This window comes from Hyla sarda, chromosome 6 (assembly GCF_029499605.1).
Source record: "Hyla sarda isolate aHylSar1 chromosome 6, aHylSar1.hap1, whole genome shotgun sequence".
Taxonomy (NCBI): domain Eukaryota; kingdom Metazoa; phylum Chordata; class Amphibia; order Anura; family Hylidae; genus Hyla; species Hyla sarda.
Genome location: NC_079194.1, coordinates 76,896,947 through 76,921,050, shown reverse-complemented (window position 1 = coordinate 76,921,050; position 24,104 = coordinate 76,896,947). Strand labels below are relative to the sequence as shown.

Here is a 24,104-nt window from a genome sequence, read left to right as displayed (position 1 = left end):
GGTGGAAATATATATATATATATATATATATATATATATATATTTTTTTTTTTTTTTTTTTTTTTTTAAATGAACTGGTGCCAGAAAGTTAAACAGATTTGTAAATTAATTCTATAAAAAATTATTCACCCTTCCAGTACTTATTAGCAGCTGTATGCTTCAGAGGAAATTATTTTCTTTTTGAATTTCTTTTTTGTCTTGTCCACAGTGCTCTCTGCTGACACCTGATGCCTGTATCAGGAACTTTACAGAGCAGAAGAAAATCCCAATAGCAAACCTATGCTGCTCTGGATAGTTCCTGACTAGGACAGAGGTGTCAGCAGAGAGCACTGTGGACAAGACAAAAAAGAAATTAAAAAAGAAACTAATTTTCTCTGTAGTATAAAGCTGCTTATAAGTACTGAAAGGATTAAGATTTTTAAATAGAAGTAATTTACAAATCTGTTTCACTTTCTGGTACCAGTTCATTTAAAAAAATGTTTTCCTCCAGAGTACCCCTTTAATCCAGTACAGAACATCTTATCCCCTATTCAAAGGATGCCTTGGATAGAGATAAGTGATCATGGGGGACCCGACTGCTGGGACCCTCCTCAATCTCCTGCCCGGCAACCTGGCTCCCTCCATTCACTAAGCAACCTCCGCTTCATGTACGGATTACTGTTGGCCATGGCATGCCCCTTTATGTATCTCTATGGGAGAGCAAGAGATACACAAACACTGTATCTTCGGCTCTCCTATTGAGATACATGGAGGGCGCTGTAGTCGACTGTAATCCGAACACAGAGCAGGGGTCACTCCGTGCATAGAGAGAGCTGGGGTGCCGGGCAGGAGATTGCAGAGATCACAGCGGTCAGACCTCCTTGTGATCAGACACTTATCCCCTATCCACGGGATCCTGTGGATAGCGGATAAGATGTCCCCCTTTTAAGGTCTCTGTACACTGAACCCTCCAACTTCGGCAGGACCAGCCCACTGTCTAAGAGATAGGCTGCTGCCAAAGCTGTCTGGAATTGGCATACAACTCCTCTCTAAATTCAGTAAACATGAAAGATTGGCTTTGACGATAGATCATGTATATAGGGAAATTGGGAGAGATATTGGAAGTGTGGCCACCATTAAAGGGGTACTCCGGAGAAAAACATGTTTTTTTTTTAATCAACTGGTGCCAGAACGTTAAACAGATTTGTAAACTACTTCTAGTTAAAAATCTTAATCCTTACAGTACTTATCAGCTGCTGTATACTACAGCGGAAGTTAACTTATTTTTAAATTTCTTTTCAGTCTGACCACAGTGCTCTCTGCTGACACAAACCTCCGCCATAGCAAACCTATCCTGTTCTGGACAGTTCCTGACATAGACAGAGGTGTCAGCAGAGAGCACTGTGGTCAGACTGAAAAGAAATTTAAAAAGAACTTCCTTTGTAGTACACAGCAGCTGATAAGTACGGGAAAGATTAAGATTTTTAAATAAAAGTAATTTACAAATCTGTTTAACGTTCTGGCACCAGTTGATTTAAAAAAAATATATATATTTTTCACCGGAGTACCCCTTTAATTATTTAATTAGTATTCCAACTTCTAAAAACATATACCTCTGGCGCTCTCATAGATAATACCTCTCATAGAGTGCACACCAACTTACGGCTCCATTCAGGGAAGATATTCAGCTCCACATTTTAGAGATTTAAGGGTTCCAAGAGATTGCACTCCCAGGATCAGACACTTACCCCCTACCCTGTGACAAGGAGGGGAATATCCCTTCAAAGGGGTTATCCAGAAATCACAACTCCATCCCAAGGTTAAATAAGCATCTGATTGGTGGGGAGGCTGACCTTTTTAAAGGGGTACTCCGGTGGAAAACTTTATTTTATAATTTTTTTAATCAACTGGTGCCAGAAAGTTGAACAGATTTGTAAATTACGTCTATTAAAAAATCTTAATCCTTCTAGTACTTATTAGCTGCTGAATACTACAGAGGAAATTATTTTCTTTTTGGAACACAGAGCTCTCTGCTGACATCACGAGTACAGTGCTCTCTGCTGACATCTCTTCCCATTTTAGGAACTGTCCAGAGCAGCATATGTTTTCTATGGGGATTTTCTCCTACTCTGGACAGTTCTTAAAATGGACAGAGATGTCAGCAGAGAGCACTGTGTTCCAAAAAGAAAATAATTTCCTCTGTAGTATTCAGCAGCTAATAAGTACTGGCAGGATTAAGATTTTTTTTTTTTTTTTATAGAAGTAATTTACAAATCTGTTTAACTTTCTGGCAACAGTTGATTAAAAAAAAAAAAGGTTTTCCACCGGAGTACCCCTTTAAACCCTGACTGATCACAAGAGCAGGGGTTCCTTTTCTCAGTGTGAATACACTGGAGGTCTAGTAAATGCAATGCTGCATCATTCATTGTCTATTGGACTGACTAAAAAAGCTAAGTAAAGCTCTCAGCTATCTTAAGCAGTCCCATAGCAAGTGAATGGAACAACAGTGTGCATGTTCGTGTACAGTGGTCCCTCAACATACGATGGTAATCCGTTCCAAATGAACCATCGTTTGTTGAATCCATCGTATGTTGAGGGATCCGTGCAATGTAAAGTATAGGACAGTGGTCTACAACCTGCGGACCTCCAGATGTTGCAAAACTACAACACCCAGCATGCCCAGACAGCCAACGGCTGTCCGGGCATGCTGGGAGTTGTAGTTTTGCAACATCTGGAGGTCGGCAGGTTGAAGACCACTAGAATTGGAGGTTATACTCACATGTCCCCGCCGCTCTGGACCGTCACCGCTCGTCACCGCTGCCCTGTATGTCGCCGTCCATCGCTGCCGCCGCGTCCCGGGGGTGTCCCCGATGCTCCAGCAAGGCCTCTGCTTCCCCAGCATCCTCGCTCTCCATCGCCGCCATCACATCGCTACACACGCCACTCCTATTGGATGACGGGACGGTGTGCGCAGCGACGTGATGACGACGATGGAGAGTGCCGCCGATGCAGGGGATCCCGAAGAGGACGCGTCGGAGCACCGAGGACAGGTAAGTGATCGTCAGCGGACCACACGGGGAACCGTAAACGGCTATCCGGTGGCAGCTGAAGCAGTCTGCGCTGCCGGATAGCCGTTTATGCGATGGCCCCGACATACAAAAGCATCATAATGTTGATGCTGCCTTCAACATGCGATGGCCTCTGAGAGGCCATCGTATGTTGAAATGATCTTATGTCGGGGCCATCGTAGGTCGGGGGGGTCACTGTACAACCCTATTCACACTAAGGACAAAAGACCCCTATTCTCGTGATCGGTGGGGGACCCAGTGATCAGACTGCCACGGATCAAATATCCTGCGATCTTTGGATAACCCAATGGATACATAGATTCCCATCTAAATTTTTACCAGGAGGTAATGCCGCTGCTTTACACAGATTTTTGAATAATATAATATTGGGCAGAATGTGCAGTGGGCTTATGGCAGTGTTTCCAAACCAGCGTGCCTCCAGTTGTTGCAAAACCAAAACTCCCAACATTCCCAGACAGCCAACGGCTTGAGGCTTGCTGGGTGGGAAACAATGCCTTATGGTATTCATTAGAGATGAGCAAACTTACAGTAAATTCGATTCGTCACGAACTTCTCGGGTCGGCAGTTGATGACTTTTCCTGCATAAATTAGTTCAGCTTTCCGGTGCTCCGGTGGGCTGGAAAAGGTGGATACAGTCCTAGGAGACTCTTTCCTAGGACTGTATCCACCTTTTCCAGCCCACCGGAGCACCTGAAGGCTGAACTAATTTACGCAGGAAAACTCATCAACTGCCGAGCCGAGAAGTTCGTGACGAATTGAATTTACTGTAAGTTCGCTCATCTCTAGTATTCATGGTGCAGTGAGATGCATGCGCCTTCTCCTGTGTCTGCTCTCCGGCATCCCGCTATCAATTTACAATCATGAAAAACATGTACATAAAAAAAAAAAAGTACATATGGGGTTAAACACGGAATGTTTTTTTGTCAGGAGGTGTCATCCGTATGGGAAATTAAAGTCAGTAACTAAGTAACATTAATGCCATACCCAGTTAAGGTAATTTCCATTGGGAGGCTCGGCTGAGGAGTTAAATATTAAAACTGAAACTTAATTGTGGAAATGTCTGTACGAATTGCAAATTAGGTTTGTGCGCCTTCCGCAGACGGCAGCGAAATGAGCGCCGAGATGAGAGACTGCGGCTTAATAGAAGGCTTTAATTGTACTGAGGATATCCTGGGGAGAGCAATATCTTCGTATTACCGTCAGGTTAGGAGATAAGATATGGTTTATGTTTGGGTGGATATCTCACTGTTTTCTAAATATTAAGGATGAAAGAAATATGTTGAGGTCAATTTCTTTGTGTCAACCTGAAAGGAATCTGTATCAGGAAATTTTAATTGAGTTTTTATGTTTTTATTTGGATAATGTGTTTTGTCATGTATATAATAAAGAATAATATAATTGTATATTTTGTTATTTATAATACTGTGATTTCCATTGTCGAATGCACTTAGATGTCCCATTGTCTTACAAAGAGTTAATCATGTCTGTGCAGGAGGAAACACATGTATGCTTTGGCCAATCAGGGACTCCTGCCCTGCTCCCCTAGGTCTATTTAGATGGGGAGAAGCTAATTAGTTAGAGTCTGAAGAGGAGGGTGAGTGGGGGTCAAGTCCAGCCCCTTCACAGGATCCCGCCCATCAATCCAGCCTGTCCAGTCAAATTCAGACCCAAGTCCGCAGTGGGAAGAGGAGCCAGTGAGCTGACGAGCCCCATTAGCAAAAGAAGAGGATAACGAGAGTGAAAGCCTCAGATAGCTCTGGTCCATGGAAGTCCACCCTGGCATTAAGCCCTTACACAGCATTTTACAAGTGAAGTGCAGAGTTAGTGATTGTCAGTTCCAATGTCAAGTCAAGCTTAACCCCTTGCCGCAAATGGAGATTCATTAACTTCCATTGGCGGCTCCCGAGGTATGACGCGCGCTCAGCAGGTGAGTGTGCATCATACCCGGTGGGTCCTGATTGCTATAAGAAAACAGGGCCCACGGCTAATGCTGGACATTGCCGATCGGCTGATGGCTGGCATTAACCCCTTTAGACGTGGCGATCAAACTTGATCGCCAAGTCTAAAACGAAAGTAGACTTTGCCGGTTAGCTCAGTGGTGCTGTTCGGGACCGCCGCGGTGAAATTGCGGCATCCTGAACAGCTTGCAGGACGTTAGGAGGATCCCTACCTGCCTCCTCCTCCTCGCTGTCTGATCGCCAAATGACTGCTCCGTGCCTGAGATCTAGGCAGGAGCAGTCAAGCGGCAGAAACACTGATCAATGCTATGCTATGGCATAGAATTGAACAGTATGAGAGATCAATGTAATGCATGTTATAGTCCCCTATGGGAGCTATAACATTGCAAAAAAACAAAAAGTGAAAATAAAAAAAGGAAATAAAGATCACTTAACCTCTCCCCTAATAAAAGTTTGAATCACCCCCCTTTTCCCATAAAAAAAAAAAATGGTGTAAATAAAAAAAAAACATATGGGGTATCGCCGCATACGTAAATGTCCAAACTATAAAAATATATTGTTAATTAAACTGCACGGTCAATGGCGTACGAGCAAAAAAAATTCCAAAGTCTGTATTGTTGATCACTTTTTATATCATGAAAAAATGAATAAAAAGCGATCAAAAAGTCACATCAATACAAAAATGGTACCGATAAAAACTTCAGATCACGGTGCAAAATTTTTTATGGGGGTCAGAAGATGACAATTTTTAACATTCCTTTTTTTGCATGTAGTTATGATTTTTTCCAGAAGTAAGACAAAATCAAACCTATATAAGTAGGGTATAATTTTAATCGTATGGACCTACAGAATAAAGATAATGTGTAATGTTTGCAGAAAAATTTACTGCGTAGAAACGGAAGCCCCCCAAAGTTACAAAATGGTGTTTTTTCTTAAATTTTGTTGCACAATGATTTTTTTTTTATGGTTTCACCATAGATTTTTGGGTAAAATCACTGATGTCATTACAAAGTAGAATTGGTGGCGCAAAAAATAAGCCATCATAAGAAATTTTAAGTGAAAAATTGAAAGGGTTATGATTTTTAAAAGGTAAGGAGGAAAAAATTAAAAATGCTCAGTCCTTATCCCCTTAAGGACCCGGGTTTTTTCCATTTTTGCATATTTTTTTTCCTCCTTACCTTTAAAAAATCATAACTCTTTAAATTTTGCACCAAAAAATCCATATGATTGCTTATTTTTTGCGCCACCAATTATACTTTGTAATGACATCAGTCATTTTACCCAAAAATCTACGCCGAAACGGGAAAAAAATCATTGTGAGACAAAATTGAAAAAAATACGCCATTTCTGACTCCTATAACTTTTTTATTTTTCTGCATATGGGGCGGTATGAGGGCTCATTTTTTTGCGTTGTGATCTGAAGTTTATAGCGGTACCATTTTTGCATTGATAGGACTTATTGATCGCTTTTTATAAATTTTTTCATGATATAAAAAGTGACCAAAAATGCACTATTTTGGACTTTGGAATTTTTTTGAGTGTACGCCATTGACCGTGCGGTTTAATTAACAATATATTTTTATATTTCCTACACTTCCGCACGCGGTGATACCACATATGTTTATTTTTATTTACACAGTTTGTTTTTTTAAATGGGAAAAGGGGGGTGATTCAAACTTTTAATAGGGGAGGGGATAAATGATCTTTATTCACTTTTTTTTTTTCACTTTTTTTTTGCAGCGTTATAGCTCCCATAGGGACCTATAACATTACACACACTGATATTTTACATTGATCAGTGGTTTCTCATAAGAAACCACTGATCGATGATTCTGCCGCTTGACTGCTCATGCCTGGATCTCAGGCACTGAGCAGTCATTCGGCGATCGGACAGCGAGGAGGCAGGTAGGAATCCTCTGGCTGTCTTGTAAGCTGTTCGGGATGCCACGATTTCGCCGCGGCGATCCCGAACAGCTCCCTGAGCTAACCGGCAATGATTTAGTTTCACTTTAGACGCGGCGTTCAACTTTGAACGCCACGTCTAAAGGGTTAATAGCACGCGGCACCGCGATCAATGCCCCGCGCTATTAGCCACGGGTCCCGGACGTTGTTAGAGGCCGGGCCTGACCCGCGTTATAGGACGGGAGCGGACTCAGGACGTACAGGCACGCCCTGGGTCCTTAACAGGTTAAGGGGTTAAAGGAGTACTCTGGGGGAAAACTTTTTTTTTTTTTAAAGCAACTGGTGCTAGAAAGTTAAACAGATTTGTCAATTACTTCTATTAAAAATTCTTAATCCTTCCAGTACTTATTAGCAGCTGTATACTACAGAGGAAATTATTTTCTTTTTGGATTCCTTTTCTGTCACGACCACTGTGCTCTCTGCTGACACCTATGTCCCTTTTAGGAACTGTCCAGAGCAGTATATGCTTGCTATGGGGATTTTCTCCTGCTCTGGACAGTTCCTGACATGAAGAGGTGTCAGCAGAGAGCACTGTGGTCGTGACAGAAAAGAAATCCAAAAAGAAAAGAATTTCCTCCCTAGTATACAGCCGCTAATAAGTACAATAGAAGTCATATACATATCTGTTTAACTTTCCGGCATTAGTTGATTTTATTTTATTTTTTTAAGTTTTCCACCCGAGTACCCCTTTAAGGTCAGTCAAGTCCCGGTCAGCAAGTCAGTCTGTCCAATTTAAGATCAGACCAGTTTCAGCTAAGTCTAAATCACAAGTTAATCTGCAAGGACTACAAGTCTCATGCAGCCAAGCAGCAATTATGGTGCTTTGTTGCAGTCTTCAGCAAATATTGCACTAAAGTGAACTGTTCCTGTTTGTACTACAAAAAAAGTAAAGTTTAAAGTGGTTTCCCTAACCTAGCATTTAAGGTATTTCTACCTGGTGCTCGGCACCGACAACCGCTTACCCTTGGTAGTGTGGTGGTTAACACTCCTAGTGTCACGAACTCTAGTCAAGGACACAGCACCTATAGTGTACACAACACACCACCCATTAGCCACCCCACAAGAAGTAAGAAATGGCACAGGGGGTAATAAAATGGCACAGGGGGTGATGAAATGGTTCAGAGGTGATAAAATAACACAAGGAGTGATAAAATGGCACAGGAGGTGATCAAATAGCACAAGGTGGGTAATGAAATGCCACAAGGTAGAATAAGGAAATGGCACAGCAAGGTGATGAAATGGCACAGGGGCAAGTGAGTAAATGGCGCAAGGGAGAGTAAAAAAATGGCACAAGGACATGGACAAGTTTATATGTTATTACTGTATAATATGCATTGTTTAACCTCTTCAGGATGCAGGGCATACCGGTCCTTAAGGACGTAGGGCGTATGGATACACCCGTGGGAATTCCGGTCCCCGCGGCTTGCTGGGCGGGGATCAGACCGGGATGCCAGCTGATATCGTTCAGCAGGCATCCCGGCATATCGCCCAGGGGGGTCCTGAGACAAGCCCCCCCCCCCCCCCTCCATGTCGGCGATCGCGGCAAATCGCAGATCAATTCAGATATGCGATTTGTTGCTATTCCGGGCTGATCGGGTCTCTGGTGACCTGATCGCCCGGAAAATAGGGATGATCGGAGCTGTTAGTGACAGCCCCGATCATCCTAAGGGATAGGAGCGAGGTTGCAGTGGTGCCACCTCCTCCTATCCCCTGCCATTAGTCAGCAATGAGTACTGACCAATGGCAGTTGAAGACGGGGGGTTACCATGGAAACCCTCCGCTCTGCCCACCCCTGGATGTCGGGCAGAACGGAGGGAGAAGATGACGGCCAGTACCTATGGAGAAGATGCGGTGGGAACCGGCGATCATCGGTGGCATCACGGCGACGCCAGGGAGCATCAAGGAAGGTGGCAGTAAAGCGATATTTACTGCTGCCTTCCTAGTGGTTGCCAAACTGCAACTCCCAGCATGCCCAGACAGCCAAAGGCTGTCTGGGCATGCTGGGAGTTGTAGTTTTGCAACATCTGGAGGGTCACAGTTTGGAGACCACTATTACAGTGGTGCCCAAACGGTAGCCCTCCGGATGTTGCAAAACTACAACTCTCAGCATGCCTAGACTGCCCAGGCATGCTGGGAGTTGTAGTTCTGTAACATCTGTCCCTTCAGATTTTGCAATTTTCATGAAAATTATGAAAATTGCTGCTCTACTTTGAAGCCCTCTAATGTTTTCAAAAAGTAAAAATAGGTCCATTTTATGATGCCAACATAAAGTAGAGATGTTGGCCCTCATTTACTAACAGGATTCCGACACTTTTTGTCTGGTTTTGCGCCAGAATTCTGTCTGCACCAGAATTTGCGCCAGAATCTGGAGCACGCACAACCCGACAAAATCAAAATCACTCAGAGTGGGGAAAAAACCCGACAAAAGGGGCATTTTTCCCGACAAAAGGGGCGTGTTCTCGAAAAAAAACAAAAACACTCCGAGTGTGAAGAAAACTCACAGGAAAACCTGTGAGTTTTGCTTCACAGAAAACCGACAGCTCAGAGCTGACGGTAAATTCCTCAAAACGGAGTGAATCCTGCTACCCCCAGCATGGAACAGGGTCTGTTCCATGTTGGGGGTAGTAGTAGAGGGGCTGAGGGATTGATCGCACCGGGTCTTACTTATGAGACCCGATCCGATCAGATTTTATTAAGCAGGGGAGCGGGCGGCATGTTCCGATCCCCAGCAATGTACAGTAAACTTTCATTTTTAAATTCCCCACCAGTCCACCAGGAGCCCTGAATGTCCGGGACCGAGGAGCCAATCAGGGCTCCTGGCAGGGTTTTAATATAGAAGCGCTGTGGTGGGCAAAGATGTATAGAATCGCTGGGGGGTATATATCTGGCCCCTCCTGCGCTATATCAAACGTAGTGCCCGCTGTGCTTGAATAAATGTACTACCCTCCCCAGTGCTATTATATATCTATACTGACCCCCGCTGTGCATATACTGACCCCCGCTGCGCATATTTATATATATATATATATATATATATATATATATACTGACCCCCCCAGCTGCGCATATTAATATTCATATTTTCTCCCTCCCCTGGCTGCCAATGAATGAAAACTCTATTAGCGGCGGAGCGGAAGGCTGCTGCCCGCTCACGCTGCTAAGAGTTTGTCATTCATAGCGGGCAGCAGCTGCATATCATGCTGTGGGGGTCAGACATATGGATTTATGTCTGACCCTCACATCATACATATACAAATGCCGCCTCACCGCTATGAATGACAAGTAAAGCAGTGCAGGGAGGCTCGCGCTGCTGCTCCTAATAGCTTACTTGTCATTGATAGCGGTGAGCCGGCATTTGTATATGTATGATGTGAAGGTCAGACATATATCCATATGTCTGACCCCCACAGCATGATATGCAGCTGCTACCCGCTATGAATGACAAACTCTTAGCAGCGTGAGCAGGCAGCAGCCTTCCGCTCCACCGCTAATAGAGTTTTCATTCATTGGCAGCCAGGGGAGGGAGAGCATGAATATTAATATGCGCAGCTGGTGGGGGGGGGGGGGGGGGTCAGTATATATATAAATATGTGCAGCGGGGGGCAGTATATGCGCAGTGGTGGTCAGTATAGATAAATAATAGCGCTGGGGGGGCAGTACATTTATTCAAGTGGGCACTAAGTTTGATATAGCGCAGCAGGGGGAAAGATATATAGAAACTCTGGAGGGGCCAGATATATACCCCCCAGCGATTCTATACATCTTTGCCCACCACAGCGCTTCTATATTAAAACTCTGCCAGGAGCCCTGATTGGCTCCTCGGTCCTGGCCATTCAGGGCTCCTGGTGGGGAATTTAAAAATGAAAGTTTATTGTACATTGCAGGGAATCGGAACATGCCGCCCTCTCCCCTGCTTAATAACATCTGATTGGATCGGGTCTCATGAGTGAGACCCGGTGCGATCAATCTCTCAGCCCCTGTACTCTGTTCCATGATGGGGGTAGTAGTACAAGCACTAATGTAGTCAGAATTTGCAGAGACTTTTTTCTGTCGCACAGAATACATTTTGTGCAACAGAAAAAAAACCTGCGACAGAAAGAAAGGGAAATTGGGCGACAGATCAGTAAATAGCATCAGAAAAAAAAGGAGTAAAGGACTTGCTAAAACACAAACCGACACTCCACTCTTAGTAAATGAGAGCCATTGTATTTGTGAATCAACATAAAATTTATGTGGAATATTCATTTTCCTTACAAGCAGAGAGTTTCAAAGTTCGAAAAATGCTACATTTTCAAGAAATTTGGGGATTTTTCACCAAGAAAGGATGCAAGTAACAACAAAAATTTACCACTAAAATAAAGTAGAATATGTCACGAAAAAACAATCTCAGAATAATCGGTAAAAGCATCTTAGAGTTATTAACGCATAAAGTGACAGTGGTCAGTGCAAAAAATGGCTCCGTCCTTAAGGTGGAAATGAGCTGCTTCCTTAAGGGGTTAATGTTATTTTGAATGTTTGGCATAGCCCTAACATTTGTGTAAATTCTTCTCTATCTTAACTATAACATGCTCCTTTAGTAGCTGTAACAGATTTTATTACCGTATTACCGTACAGCTATTACCATATTTATTGGTCTATAACCCACATTTTTTAGGCAAAAATTTTTAGCCTAAAGTCTATCTACGTGTTATACGCTGATAAACTGTTATATGCCGATAAACTGCCGCTGTAGTTCAATGATTTAAAGCGCCCGCTTTAAATCATTGAACTGTAGTGGCTTTTGAGGGGCCATTGTCCTGCTGCAGCTGCCCGATTCCCTCCCCATCCCCATTTTTATAGTTACATGTCCTGGGGACCACGCTTCTTTAGGATCCGGTGGTGTCCGGCACTGTCACTGTGCGCTGCGCAATGAAAAGTCACGTCCTCAATGCGACGTCACTGGTGCACAGTGACAGCTCAAGACGCCACTGGAGCCTGAAAGAGCGCAGTCCCCAGGACATAGAAACCGGGGACGGGGAGGGAAATCGGGCCCCGCAAAAGCCGCTGCAGTTCAATTATTTAACCTCTTAAGGACCCAGCCATTTTACACCTTAGGACCTGGCCATTTTTTGAACATCTGACCACTGTCACTTTAAACATTAATAACTCTGGAATGCTTTTAGTTATCATTCTGATTCCGAGATTGTTTTTTCGTGACATATTCTAGTTGTGGTAAACATAGTGGTAAAAAAAAATTATACTTGCATCCTTTCTTGGTAAAAAATGTGAAAATGTTATGAAAAATTTTAAAATTTTGCATTTTTCTAACTTTGAAGCTCTCTGCTTGTAAGGAAAATGGCTATTCAAAATATTTTAATTTTTTTCACATATACAATATGTCTTCTTTATGTTTGCATCATAAAATTGACAAGTTTTTACTTTTGGAAGACACCAGAGGGCTTCAAAGTTCAGCAGCAATTTTCCAATTTTTCACAAAATTTCCAAACTCACTATTTTTCAGGGACCAGTTCAGGTTTGAAGTGGATTTGAAGGGTCTTCATCTTAGAAATACCCCACAAATTACCCCATTATAAAAACTGCACCCCCCAAAGTATACAAAATGATATTCGGTTAGCCTTTTAACCCTTTAGGTGTTTCACAGGAATAGCAGGAAAGTGAAGGAGAAAATTCACAATCTTCATTTTTTACACTCGCATGTTCTTGTAGACCCAATTTTTGAATTTTTATGAGGGGTAAAAGGAGAAAATGTATACTTATATTTGTAGCCCAATTTCTCTCGAGTAAGCACATACCTCATATGTCTATGTAAAGTGTTCGGCGGACGCAGTAGAGGGCTCAGAACCGAAGGAGTGACAAGGGGATTTTGGAGAGTACGTTTTTCTGAAATGGTTTTTGGGGGGCATGTTGCATTTAGGAAGCCCCTATGGTGCCAGAACAGCAAAAAAAAAACACATGCCATACCATTTTGGAAACAAGACCCCTTGAGGAACGTAACAAGGAATAAAGTGAGCCTTAATACCCCACAGGGGTTTCACGACTTTTGCATGTGTAAAAAAAAATAAAAAAATGTCACTAAAATGGGTGTTTCCCCCCAAATTTCAAATTTTTGCAAGGGTTAATAGCAAAAAATACCCCCCAAAATTTGTAACCCCATCTCTTCTGAGTATGGAGGTACCCCATAAGTGGACCTGAAGTGCACTGCGGGCGAACTACAATGCTCAGAAGAGAAGGCGTCATATTTGGCTTTTTGAGAGCAAATTTTGCTCGGGGGGCATGTCGCATTTAGGAAGCCCCTATGGTGCCAGGACAGCAAAATAACCCCCACATGGCATACCATTTTGGAAACTAGACCCCTTGAGGAACGTAACAAGGGGTACAGTGAGCATTTACCCCCACTGGTGTCTGTCAGATCTTTGGAACAGTGGTCTATACAACATTTTTAATTTGCACAGCCCACTGTTCCAAAGATCTGTCAGACACCAGTGGGGTGTAAATTCTCACTGCACCCCTCATTACATTCCGTGAGGGGTGTAGTTTCCGAAATGGGGTCACATGTGGGGTTTTGTTTTTTTTGCGTTTGTCAAAACCGCTGTAACAATCAGCCACCCCTGTGCAAACCACCTCAAATGTACATGGCGCACTCTCCCTTCTGGGCCTTGTTGTGCGCCCCCAGAGGACTTTACGCCCACATATGGGGTATCTCCGTACTCGGGAGAAATTGCATTACAAATTTTGGGGGGCTTTTTTCCCTTTTACCTCTTGTCAAAATGAAAAGTATAGGGCAACACCAGCATGTTAGTGTAAAAAATTTATTTTTTTACACTAACATGCTGGTGTAGACCCCAAATTCACATTTTCATAAGGGGTGAAAGGAGAAAAAGTCCCCCAAAATTTGTTAGGCAATTTCTCCCGAGTACGGAGATACCCCATATGTGACCCTAAACTGTTGCCTTGAAATACGACAGGGCTCCAAAATAAGAGCGCCATGCGCATTTGAGGCCTAAATTAGGGATTTGCATAGGGGTGGACATAGGGGTATTCTACGCCAGTGATTCCCAAACAGGGTGCCTCCAGCTCCAGCAAAACTCCCAGCATGCTTGGACAGTAAAACGGCTGTCCAGCAATACTGGGAGTTGTTGTTTTGCAACAGCTGGAGGCTCCTTTTTGGAAACAGTGGCGTACCAGACGTTTTTCATTTTTATTGGGGTGGGGAGGGGGGCTGTGTAGGGGTATGTGTATATGTAGTGTTTTTTTTACTTTTTATTTTATTTTGTGTTAGTGTAGTGTAGTGTAGTTTTTTTAGGGTACAGTCACATGGGCGGGGGGTTACAGCAAGTTTCCCGCTGCGAGTTTGAGCTGCCGCGCAAAATTTGCTGCATCGCAAACTTGCAGCCTGATACTCACTGTAAGCCCCCTGCCCATGTGAATGTACCCTGTACATTCACAGGGGGGGACCTCCAGCTGTTGCAAAACTACAACTCCCAGCATGCACAGTCTATCAGTGCATGCTGGTAGTTATAGTTTTGCAACAGCTGGAGGCACACGGGCTGGGAAACACTGAGTTAGGAAACAGACAATGTTTCCCAACCAGTGTGCCTCCAGCTGTTACAACTCCCAAACATTCTCAGGCATGCTGGGAGTAGTAGTTCGGCAACATCTTTAGAGCCAGATGTTGCCGAACTACAATTCCCAGCATGCTTGGAGTTGTAGTTTTGCAACATCTGGAGGACTACAGTTTGCAGACCACTAATACAGTGGTTCCCAATCTGTGCCCTTCCAGATGTTGCAAAACTACAACTCCCAGTATGCCAAAACTGTCCAGGCATGCTGGGAGTTGTAGTTCTGCAACATCTGAAGGGCCAGATGTTACAGAACTACAGCTCCCAGCATGCCTGGACAGTAAGGGCATGCTGAGGATGTGTAGTTTTGCAACATCTGGAAGGGCACAGTGGTCTCCAAACTGTGGACCTCCAGATGTTGCAAAACTGCAACTCCCAGCATGCCCAGACTCCAAGGGCTGTCTGGGCATGCTGGGAGTTGTAGTTTACAGGGTCCCATTACAGCAATGCATGTCGCTTTACAGCGACGTGCATTGCTGTAAAGGGCCCGACCGCGGCTGAAGATCAACTCACCTGTTGCCGCCGCCGCCATCTTCACGCCGGGTCTGGGTCTTCAGGGATGAGGTAAGTACCGGGGCCGGTCCCCAACACTCCCCCATCCCCCGCCGCGTCCTCCGGTCTTCCTCCCGTCCTCTCCGGACTTTCAGGGGCCGGGCAGGGCGGGAGGAAGTAACCGCCCCCCCCCCCTCCTGCGATTGGTCGGTTAACTAACCGAAGAATCGCAGGGTAAAGGAGGAGGTGGCCAGCTTGCCACCTCGCTCCTATACATTAGCATGGTCCTGGCTGTCTGTGACAGCCAGGATCATGCGAAATTACCGGGCGGTCGGGTCCCAGAGACCCGATCAGCCCGGTATCGCCGCAGATCGCAAGGGCGATTTCCCTTGCGATTTGCGATTTGCGGCGATCGCCGACATGGGGGGCCTACATGGCCCCCCTCGGCGTTTGCCCTGGATGCCTGCTGAAGGCTTTCAGCAGGCATCCAGTTCCGATCTCTGCCCGGGGCACGGCAGAAACCGGAAAACGCCAGGGCGTATGGATACGCCCTGGGTCCTTAAGAGGTTAAAGCGCCCGCTTTAAGTCATTGAACTGCAGCAGCTTCTGTGGGGCCAGAAACAGTTTATCGAGGTATACCCGCACACACACCCTCATTTTAACAAGGATATTTGGGTAATAAAACCTTTTTTACCCAAATTTCCTTGGAAAAACAAGGGTGCGACTTATAGGCCAGTGCGTGGTATACCCCGATAAATACGGTACCTATTAGAATAATTAAATAGGTCATGGCTGATTAAAAAATAATAATAATTACCCCTGCTTGATCCAGAGGGAGAAATAATTGCCCTCAAACTAGGGACAATCCCAGTAAATCCTGCACTTTTGCCAAGTAAACAAAACTGACCTACTTTGACTCCTGATTACGTTTTTGCATTATGTCCTGTCATCTGCTTACAGTCAGCTTCATGTTTCAGTGCCAGATAGCTTTTACCTTTTGTTTTCTATCTCTCTACTTTGATGCCAACTAGTTTGGTGACCATCATTTTGTTTGTTCCTTTTATTTCTGTTCACATGATTGCGACAATTAGTTATTGTGCAACCATCGTGCACTAAAGTCCTGGGGCCAACAGACTACATACACTTCAAGTGAATTTGGGGGGAAATGGGGTGGTAAAGGTTAAGTGTATGATCCAGTATTAAACTTTCCCAAGGTATTGCAGAATTAGGATCAAAGCAATATCCCTCTAAACTATCTTTGCTGCTTAATGACACAAAGCAATGATCATTATACTTGTGTCTAATAATGGCATTAGTCACCTCTCAAATATCTCATTTTGTGTCAGATTTATAAATGTTGTGAGGCTCCCATTAATAAACTAAGTAATGGACTTCAGAGTTATAAAAACCGGGTGGTTACAGAGAACACCGTCCATTATATTATCTGCCTCGTATCTCTACTGCTCCTTTCTAATTAAACAGAACAACTCTTAGAGAACTTCGACACTCGAGATGGAATTAATAGTCTGTGTGAGGAATATCTCCCATAAAATTGATTTTGTCAACTTCATTAGGAAATGTTATAAAGTCATAATTGAAATGAAATGTCCTTTTCCAATTAGATCATATAAAAGCTGTCTTATAAGGCAGCGAAATCTCTTATTACAAGTTTATTCAGTGCGAGGTGACATTGAACTGACCTCTCCTAGCGGCAAACAGAATTACTATTGGCATATGATGTGGCTGTATGAAACATCAAAAGACACCAGGTATTTGGTTCTAAGTTCTATGTCTTTATCCTGCATGTCAACAATATAGGTACAATTTTTCAACCTAGCACACATTCAGTTTTCTTATTTTGAAATATGTTGGCCAATAGACACTAATGGGAATGTTGCAATAAATAGTACATTTCTGGGGAGGTTAGATGTTAAAATGGCTGTAAAGGACTCTATAACAAGGTGTCCTGTGGTATGTCAGGGTGTGATGGTGAGGTGTATGGGGCAGATGTTGTAGCCCAGGAGCTAGGTGTTATTAACCCCTAAATGTTTGTGGCGCCAGGGCGTGGTTTTCCCGGTAACCACCCAAACGGTAGTACCACTATCCCACGGTTAGGTAGGGAAATAATAGTCCAAGACCAGGTAAGGGTTAACGGTAGCTTTTGTATATCAAAGAGAATTCCGCCAGGAACTACTTGCTGCATAGTGTTTGCAGGTGTACAATTCCTAGGTCATTATACCGGCATGTTACAGGATCTGGGTCTGCTTCATACGGTTAGTGGTTCTCTACATCCTAAAGTAATATATAGATTTATGTATTTCACCACTGGAGAATAGAAATAAGGACAGGTACTCTCCGCTATGCCGTATCAAAATTGCTTCTTTATTCTTGTTTCATATAACGTTTCCACAAAACAGGAGGGTTCAGATAGATGGGGAGTAGATGAAGAGACGCGAGCTACATAAGACAACATCCGTTTCGTTCCACAATGGAACTTCTTCTGGTCTCTCTGAGAGACCGGAAGAAGTTCTATTGTGGAACAAAACGGACGTTGTCTAATGTAGCTCGCGTCTCTGCATCTGCTCCCCACCTATCTGCACCCCCCTGTTTTGTGGAAACGTTAACGGTAGCTTTACTGAGGCAGAGAGATGGAAATAGTCTTTACAGCTAGGCCAGGATCCCAGAAAGGTGGCCAGTAACACAGATGGACCTCAAAGCTTGCTGGGACTTGTAGTGACTTTGACAGACTTTAGGAAAGCCACACTGACTATAACAGATTTGACTTGATTGTAGGTAGTGACAGCAGACATAGAAGACTTATTGGCATGTGGCTGTAGGTAAGCTTGAGGCCTCCAGATGTGCTGGACACTAGCTCTGAGATGTCTGGTCTGTACTGTGCCTCAGGATCAAGAGTGGTGGAAGAGAGAGATTGTAATGGTTGCCCCTCTTATAAAGGGGGGCTGAGCCAGAAGCCCATGGGTCAAGCTGCAGGTCACCTGGTTAGCTGGTGCTCTCTGGGTAACAAACACATCATGTGAACACATTATCATGTGACAGCTCAAAGGTCCTTTATCCATAACACACATAACACTATACATAACATATATTACTATGGGGGAGACACTGAAGGAGAGCCCCTAGGACACAGAGGAACTCAACTTGACAGGGCCTAAGTACTGTACGGGACTATATCCTGTACTGGGACATCACAAACTCCCCTACTTAACAGAAGTCGTCCTCGACGAATGGTCCTGTAAGGCTTGAGGATCGAAGCGTCCTTGGGGCCGAATGCAGTCCTAGGGCATTGTAACCCAACGTCCATTTCCAGGCTGTTCTTTAACAAAACTAATAATGCAATAGAATCTTTGTATAAATGTTCATACATGCTCTGGTAGATTTGTATTTAACGAAGAATAACAATATACCTATGACTATGGTATAACTTGACTTATGGACTATGACTACATATACTATGACAGTTGACTATGAATATTATGACATATAACTATGCATAACAATGCTTTATACAAGACTAGACAAGACACTTGTGGATTGGGTTGCCGAAGGCTTTCTGCCCAATGCCTTGGCTACTGGGGTCCCTTGGCATTACACACTTCTTCCCAGAACACTAGTTATATTTAATGCTAGACATTTTCTTATGCTAGACATTTTTGTAGCTAACATTTGACATTCTGTTACCTTTGAGTTTTATTTTGTGCTTCTGTAAGTATCAGGAATACCTTCTGGCCAGTAAAGTATCCTGAGCATGAGGACATAAGAAATATCACATTTGACATTAGTGACATATGACATTTTTATGGACTGTGTGGTTGAGAGTGTTTCAGTCCTACTGCACATGACTTTGTGTAGTACATGACTTTACTGTTTACTGTACTTGATGTTTAATCTTTGTATCTGGCTGGTATTTGACCTTGTGTGGACTGATGGTACCTAAGCAGCACCACCTCTTAGGACTCAGGAACGCCTACTTCTTCGGGAGCTCTGGACTCCATTGGACTTGCAACAGGTTCCCCCTCTTTGGTGGCTGAAGTAGGCAGTAACTCTGGACTGGCAGGACTTGGACTTGTAGACATGGACATGTGTGAGGCAGGCAGGTGGTCTGGAGACTAGCACCAATGGTGACAGGACTTAAGCTGGTGAGGTGACTAGAGTTGGTTGCACTGGCCCATGAGTTGGCATGATACCGAAGATTACAGATTGGCTGGGAGAGAACATGGGGACATCCATGGATGGGTGAATTCCCTCTTGGGGCACATACTCCCTCGCAGGTCTGACTGTCGGTGGTGAAGGTACGGGGAGCACAGGCATGTCTTTTTTGTGACATAACTTGATTCTGTTACGATGGACGACTTGCAGCTCTTCCAATGGCTTCTGAATTGCATACACATCTGCGTCTGGGTAGGGTACGGCCGTCACCATGTAAGGCTCTGTTTCCCAGATGGAGTCTAGTTTGTGGGTCCTTGGAAACTTTCGCAACCAGACCTTGTTGCCTATCTGGAGAGGTTTGGCGGAGGCATGACGATTGTAGTCCTGCTGTTGCCACTGTTGAGCTTCACCCATCTTTTTGTTGACAATTTCTTTTGCTTCCTGGATCCTTCTTTGGTGGTCGGAAACCCACTCCATGGAAGCTTGTGGAGCGTTGTTGAAAGGAGCTTGGAGTGCAAACGTCCAGTCCTTTGGCAGCTGGCCATGATCGGCCCACCATCAGGTAGAATGGAGTGTATTCAGTAGAACAGTGGACTGTGTTATTATAGATTTCTAACAACTCGGGCAACAACCGGGGCCACTCTTCGTGTTTGGACACAGATGCTGCTCACAGCATGTGGATGAAGACTTGATTAATGTGCTCACAGAGCCCGTTTCCTTGAGGGTGATAAGCAGTCGTCCGGATGTTTCTTGCAGGCATGGAATTGACACAGCTCCTGGAAGAGTTGGGCCTCGAAGGCTGGTCCTCATTCCGTTAGGACAGACTCCGGACACCCCAGGATTTGCCCCCAATGAGAGTAGAACATCTGGGCCATGGTTCTGGCTGTGAGGTCTTTAACTGGGACTACGACAACCGACTTGGAGTAGTGATCCACCATGGTGAGAGCATAGGTGTACCCGGATCAGGTAGGAGACAACTTGACATGTTCTAGCAGGACCAACTGGTTAGGCCTTTCACTCTGGATGGAATGGAGAGGTGTGCTCTGGCATCCTTGCGCCCATTCTTGGTGACGTTGCAGACGGCACACTCACTGCACCATCTCTCAATGTCGCTCCGCATCCCAATCCAGTAGAATCTTCGCCTGACAGTAGCTTCAGTCTTGAGTACTCCTAGGTGTCTTGACTGATCATGGTAGGTGTTGCGGACCATCGCCACATCTCTTCGGGGTACCAAGATCTGATAAAGTCATTCACCTGAAACCGGATCCAAAGAGTTTCGGTACAACAGTCCCTTGTGTACGAACAGTTGCTTTCTCTATCGCCACAGACGCTTCAACTCGTTGGCGCTCTGGGCCTGGCGTAGACGGGTTGGTACCTTTTTCAACAGAAGGTAGTCCAACAGATCCCCCATGACTCGACTTTTGTCCTGCAGAGTCTTCCAGGTATATAGGCCAATACCCACTGGTTAAGTCCAAGGTGTAGAAGTAGGAGGCCGACCCAAGGGCGGTGAGTGATTCCTCGATTCTTGGAAGGGGACATCGTTCAGTTTCCTGTAGTCGACACAGAAATGAATGGTCCCATCCTTCTTTTTGTCTAGGACGAGGGGTGTCGCCCAGGGGCTCTGACTTTCTTGACAGACATCCGCGTCCTTCATGTCGACCAGCATCTTCTTAACAATTTGGTACATGCCTGGCGGGACCGGGCAGTGTCTTTCTTTAATAGGTGGGCTGTCGCCTGTCAGAATCCGGTGCTGGATAATGGATGTCCGTCCAAAGTCTGTTGGATGCTTACTGAAAGCTTCTTGGTACCTCTTGGCAACATTAATCACCCCATTGACTTGATCCTTCAGAGTGGTCTCGTCCCCCACTTGAAGTTGTGCCCACCAGGGCTCAGGGGGATTTTCAGCAGGACCTGGAGTCTCTTGAGCTGCCCGTTGTCGCGCCGCCTTGTGTTTTGATAAGATGTCACTTGATACACCAGAGTGTATTTCGGTAAGACTATAGCCACACTGGACAGATTGACTAGTCGGACTAGTACTTTCCAATTGGTAACGATGACAAGACTTCTCGCCGCTCGAACGAAAGGATGATCTTCTAATTATATAGGCTCCAGTCGAGTGCGCTGTCACTTTAATATGATTTGAATGCGCTGTCTGTTTAAGAAGATTTTAGGTGCGCTGGCCCTTTAAGATACTTGGCAATTGATTAACAGGAACCCTCTGAGTGACGCTCCCCCAACTATGCAGCAAGTACCCAGGGGCTTCATTGGGCACTGATGGGTTAATGTTAGCTGCCACTGGTGCTGGAGACTTGTTGCAGGAGGTCGGTGGTTTATGCAGAGTCTGCGCTGCAGCGGCTACTTGTTGGTGTATTGCAGAGCCGGACGCAGCCACTGGAACCTTCAATATGGCTGCGCCCAGGAAACTTATTGTTTGGTCCGGTTGGTAAAGTCTTGGCTCGCATACTGAAGAGGCGTCACCGCTGGGGACTGACGTGGCGGAGCTGCGGCCGCTCGCGCGTGTGGGAAACACCAGACTCTTTAACCCCATCAGGTACTGACTTCACACACCTGCCAATATCAATTAACAGTCTTTCTTTCACCTCCCCCACTACTTTATTAGCACCCACTAATAACTCTTTGCAATAAAGACAGTCCTACACAATTTTCCTGCGCAAACTTTTTCGCAACTGCATGCGATTTACTTTGGACACAGTTCAGACTTGCGGCTTTATGGTTAAGGCACACACCCGTATCCTGTTCGTGATGCCAAAGTTTTGTGGTGTAATGGTGTGGTGTATGGGGCAGATGTTGTAACCCCTAAATGTTTGTGATGCCAGGGCATGGTTTTCCCGGTAACCACCAGAACGGTAGTACCACTATACCAAGGTTAGACAGGGCAATAATAGTCCAAGACCAGGTAAGGGTTAACGGTAGCTTTACTGAGGTAGACAGATGGAAATAGTCTTTACAGCTAGGCAAGGATCCCAGAAAGGTGGCCAGTAACACAGAAGGACCTTGCCGCTTGCTGGAACTTGTAGTGACTTTGACAGACTTTAGGACAGCCACACTGACTATAACAGACTTGACTTGACTGTAGGTAGTGACATAGAAGACTTGACTTACTGGCATGTGGCTGTAGGTAAGCTTGAGGCCTCCAGATGTGCTGGAAACTATCTCTGAGACGTCTGGTCTTTACTGTGCCTCAGGATCAAGAGTGGTGGAAGAGAGAGATTATAATGGCTGCCCCTCTTATAAAGGGGGGCTGAGCCAGAAGCCCATTGGTAAAGCTGCAGGTCACCTGGTTAGCTGGGGCTGTCTGGGTAATAAACACATCATGTGAACACATTATCATGTGACAACTCAAAGGTCCTTTAAAGGTCCTTTATCGATAACACACATAACACTATACATAACATATATTACTATGGGGAGACATTTCAGGAGAGCCCCTAGGACACAGGGGGATTCAACCTGACAGGGCCTAAGTACTGTACAGGACTATATCCCGTACTAGAACATCACTGTCCAACTATCAAATATTTTATTCTATGGTCCTCCCATATGGAACCTTTCAGGCTCCCTTAGACTCCTAGGCACAAGTGTAAATACAACCTCCAAACACCCTATAGTTATGGCACATGGCCAAACAAACCATAGTACATGTGAGTACATAAAGAAAAATACATTTAAAACATGTTACACATTTATGGAGACACACAATGACTAAATACACCCACAGCATCAAGACATGTGTAGCCATCCCCTGGGAAACAACATTAGTGTCATTGAACAGACAGTTCTAACTTCTTAAAGTTTATGTTTTTGAAGCAGGAAAAATAGAAAAACATTTAAATCCGAGTGATTCAGGCGACAAGGGCCATATTATGAGGGTGATATTGGGTCAGATTATCTCCAAAGTGGCAGGTTTTGTGGGGTGTTTTCAATAAACAATAGTTAGTATTAACCAATTATGGATGCAGAACGAGAGTGAAAGCTTACCCATTTTGGTCCAGTCTTATGTAGAAAAGCTACTGTGAAATTCACTCTATGGAATCTATTACTGCCTCTTTGAATAACACTATCTCACAATTTCTTTCGGTATGGGACCCATGGGACAGATTCACGGACAGGCAACCTCCTTGATCTTTTAGCTCCTTTTGGACCTTTTCCTCTCTTCTTGCTTCTCTCAACCCACTTTCTTATTTCTCTGTACGTTTCCTTTTCTGTTCCCTCGCCCCTCTGTTTGACATTGTTGTCTTAGTCACCCTCTCCACCCCCCTCCCCCTCATGTCTAGGACTATTTGATCCAAATGTGCGGTTGTTAACTATTGCATTACTGTGTCACAGTTGTGATTACCTGACTTGATTGTTGTGATTTGGATTATTACTTGCTTGCATTTCTCAATTACTGTGGGGTACGTCACCCCGACCATTCCTACTGGTGTGTATTTTTCTGTCTGAATATAATAAAAATTTACAGTTGAAAAAAAAAGCTACTGTGGCGCAAATTGCTGAAAAACTAATCCAGGGTGGACTGAAATTCCATTTCACATAATCCGTTCCTGGAAAGGGGCTGTCTTTTTTTTTTTTTTTTAAACAGGTGGTTTTTGGAGAAGTTTTACAGTAGTACACTGATGGAAATAGTCTACTCACCAAATCTTGGTTAAATGGTTATTTCAGTTTTAGCAAATAAATGTTGTTTGGTATATCATCAAAAGTTTAAAAAAATTCCTAACATATATTCTGTAGTAATTTGTGTCTCCCTGCATCTCTGTCCCCCTTCTCTCTCTGTGTGCAGAAGATTTACATTGGAAATAAGGTGGCACGGAGCTGGGGGA

At 44.4% G+C, this 24,104-nt stretch overlaps 1 protein-coding gene across 5 annotated transcripts in view; it reads right to left on the bottom strand.

Annotated features, from left to right (window-relative positions):
* The window catches only part of LOC130277555 (platelet glycoprotein IX-like), a 31,642-nt gene that overhangs the window by 5,028 nt on the left and 2,510 nt on the right, over nt 1–24,104 (bottom strand). For 2 of the 5 annotated variants that reach the window (XM_056528250.1, XM_056528252.1), the window contains exon 2: nt 22,390–22,582. The exons of the other annotated variants lie outside the window; for them this stretch is intronic. The gene's annotated coding sequence lies outside the window, so the exon portion shown is untranslated. The remainder of the gene's footprint in view (nt 1–22,389; nt 22,583–24,104) is intronic. 5 annotated transcript variants of the gene reach the window in all.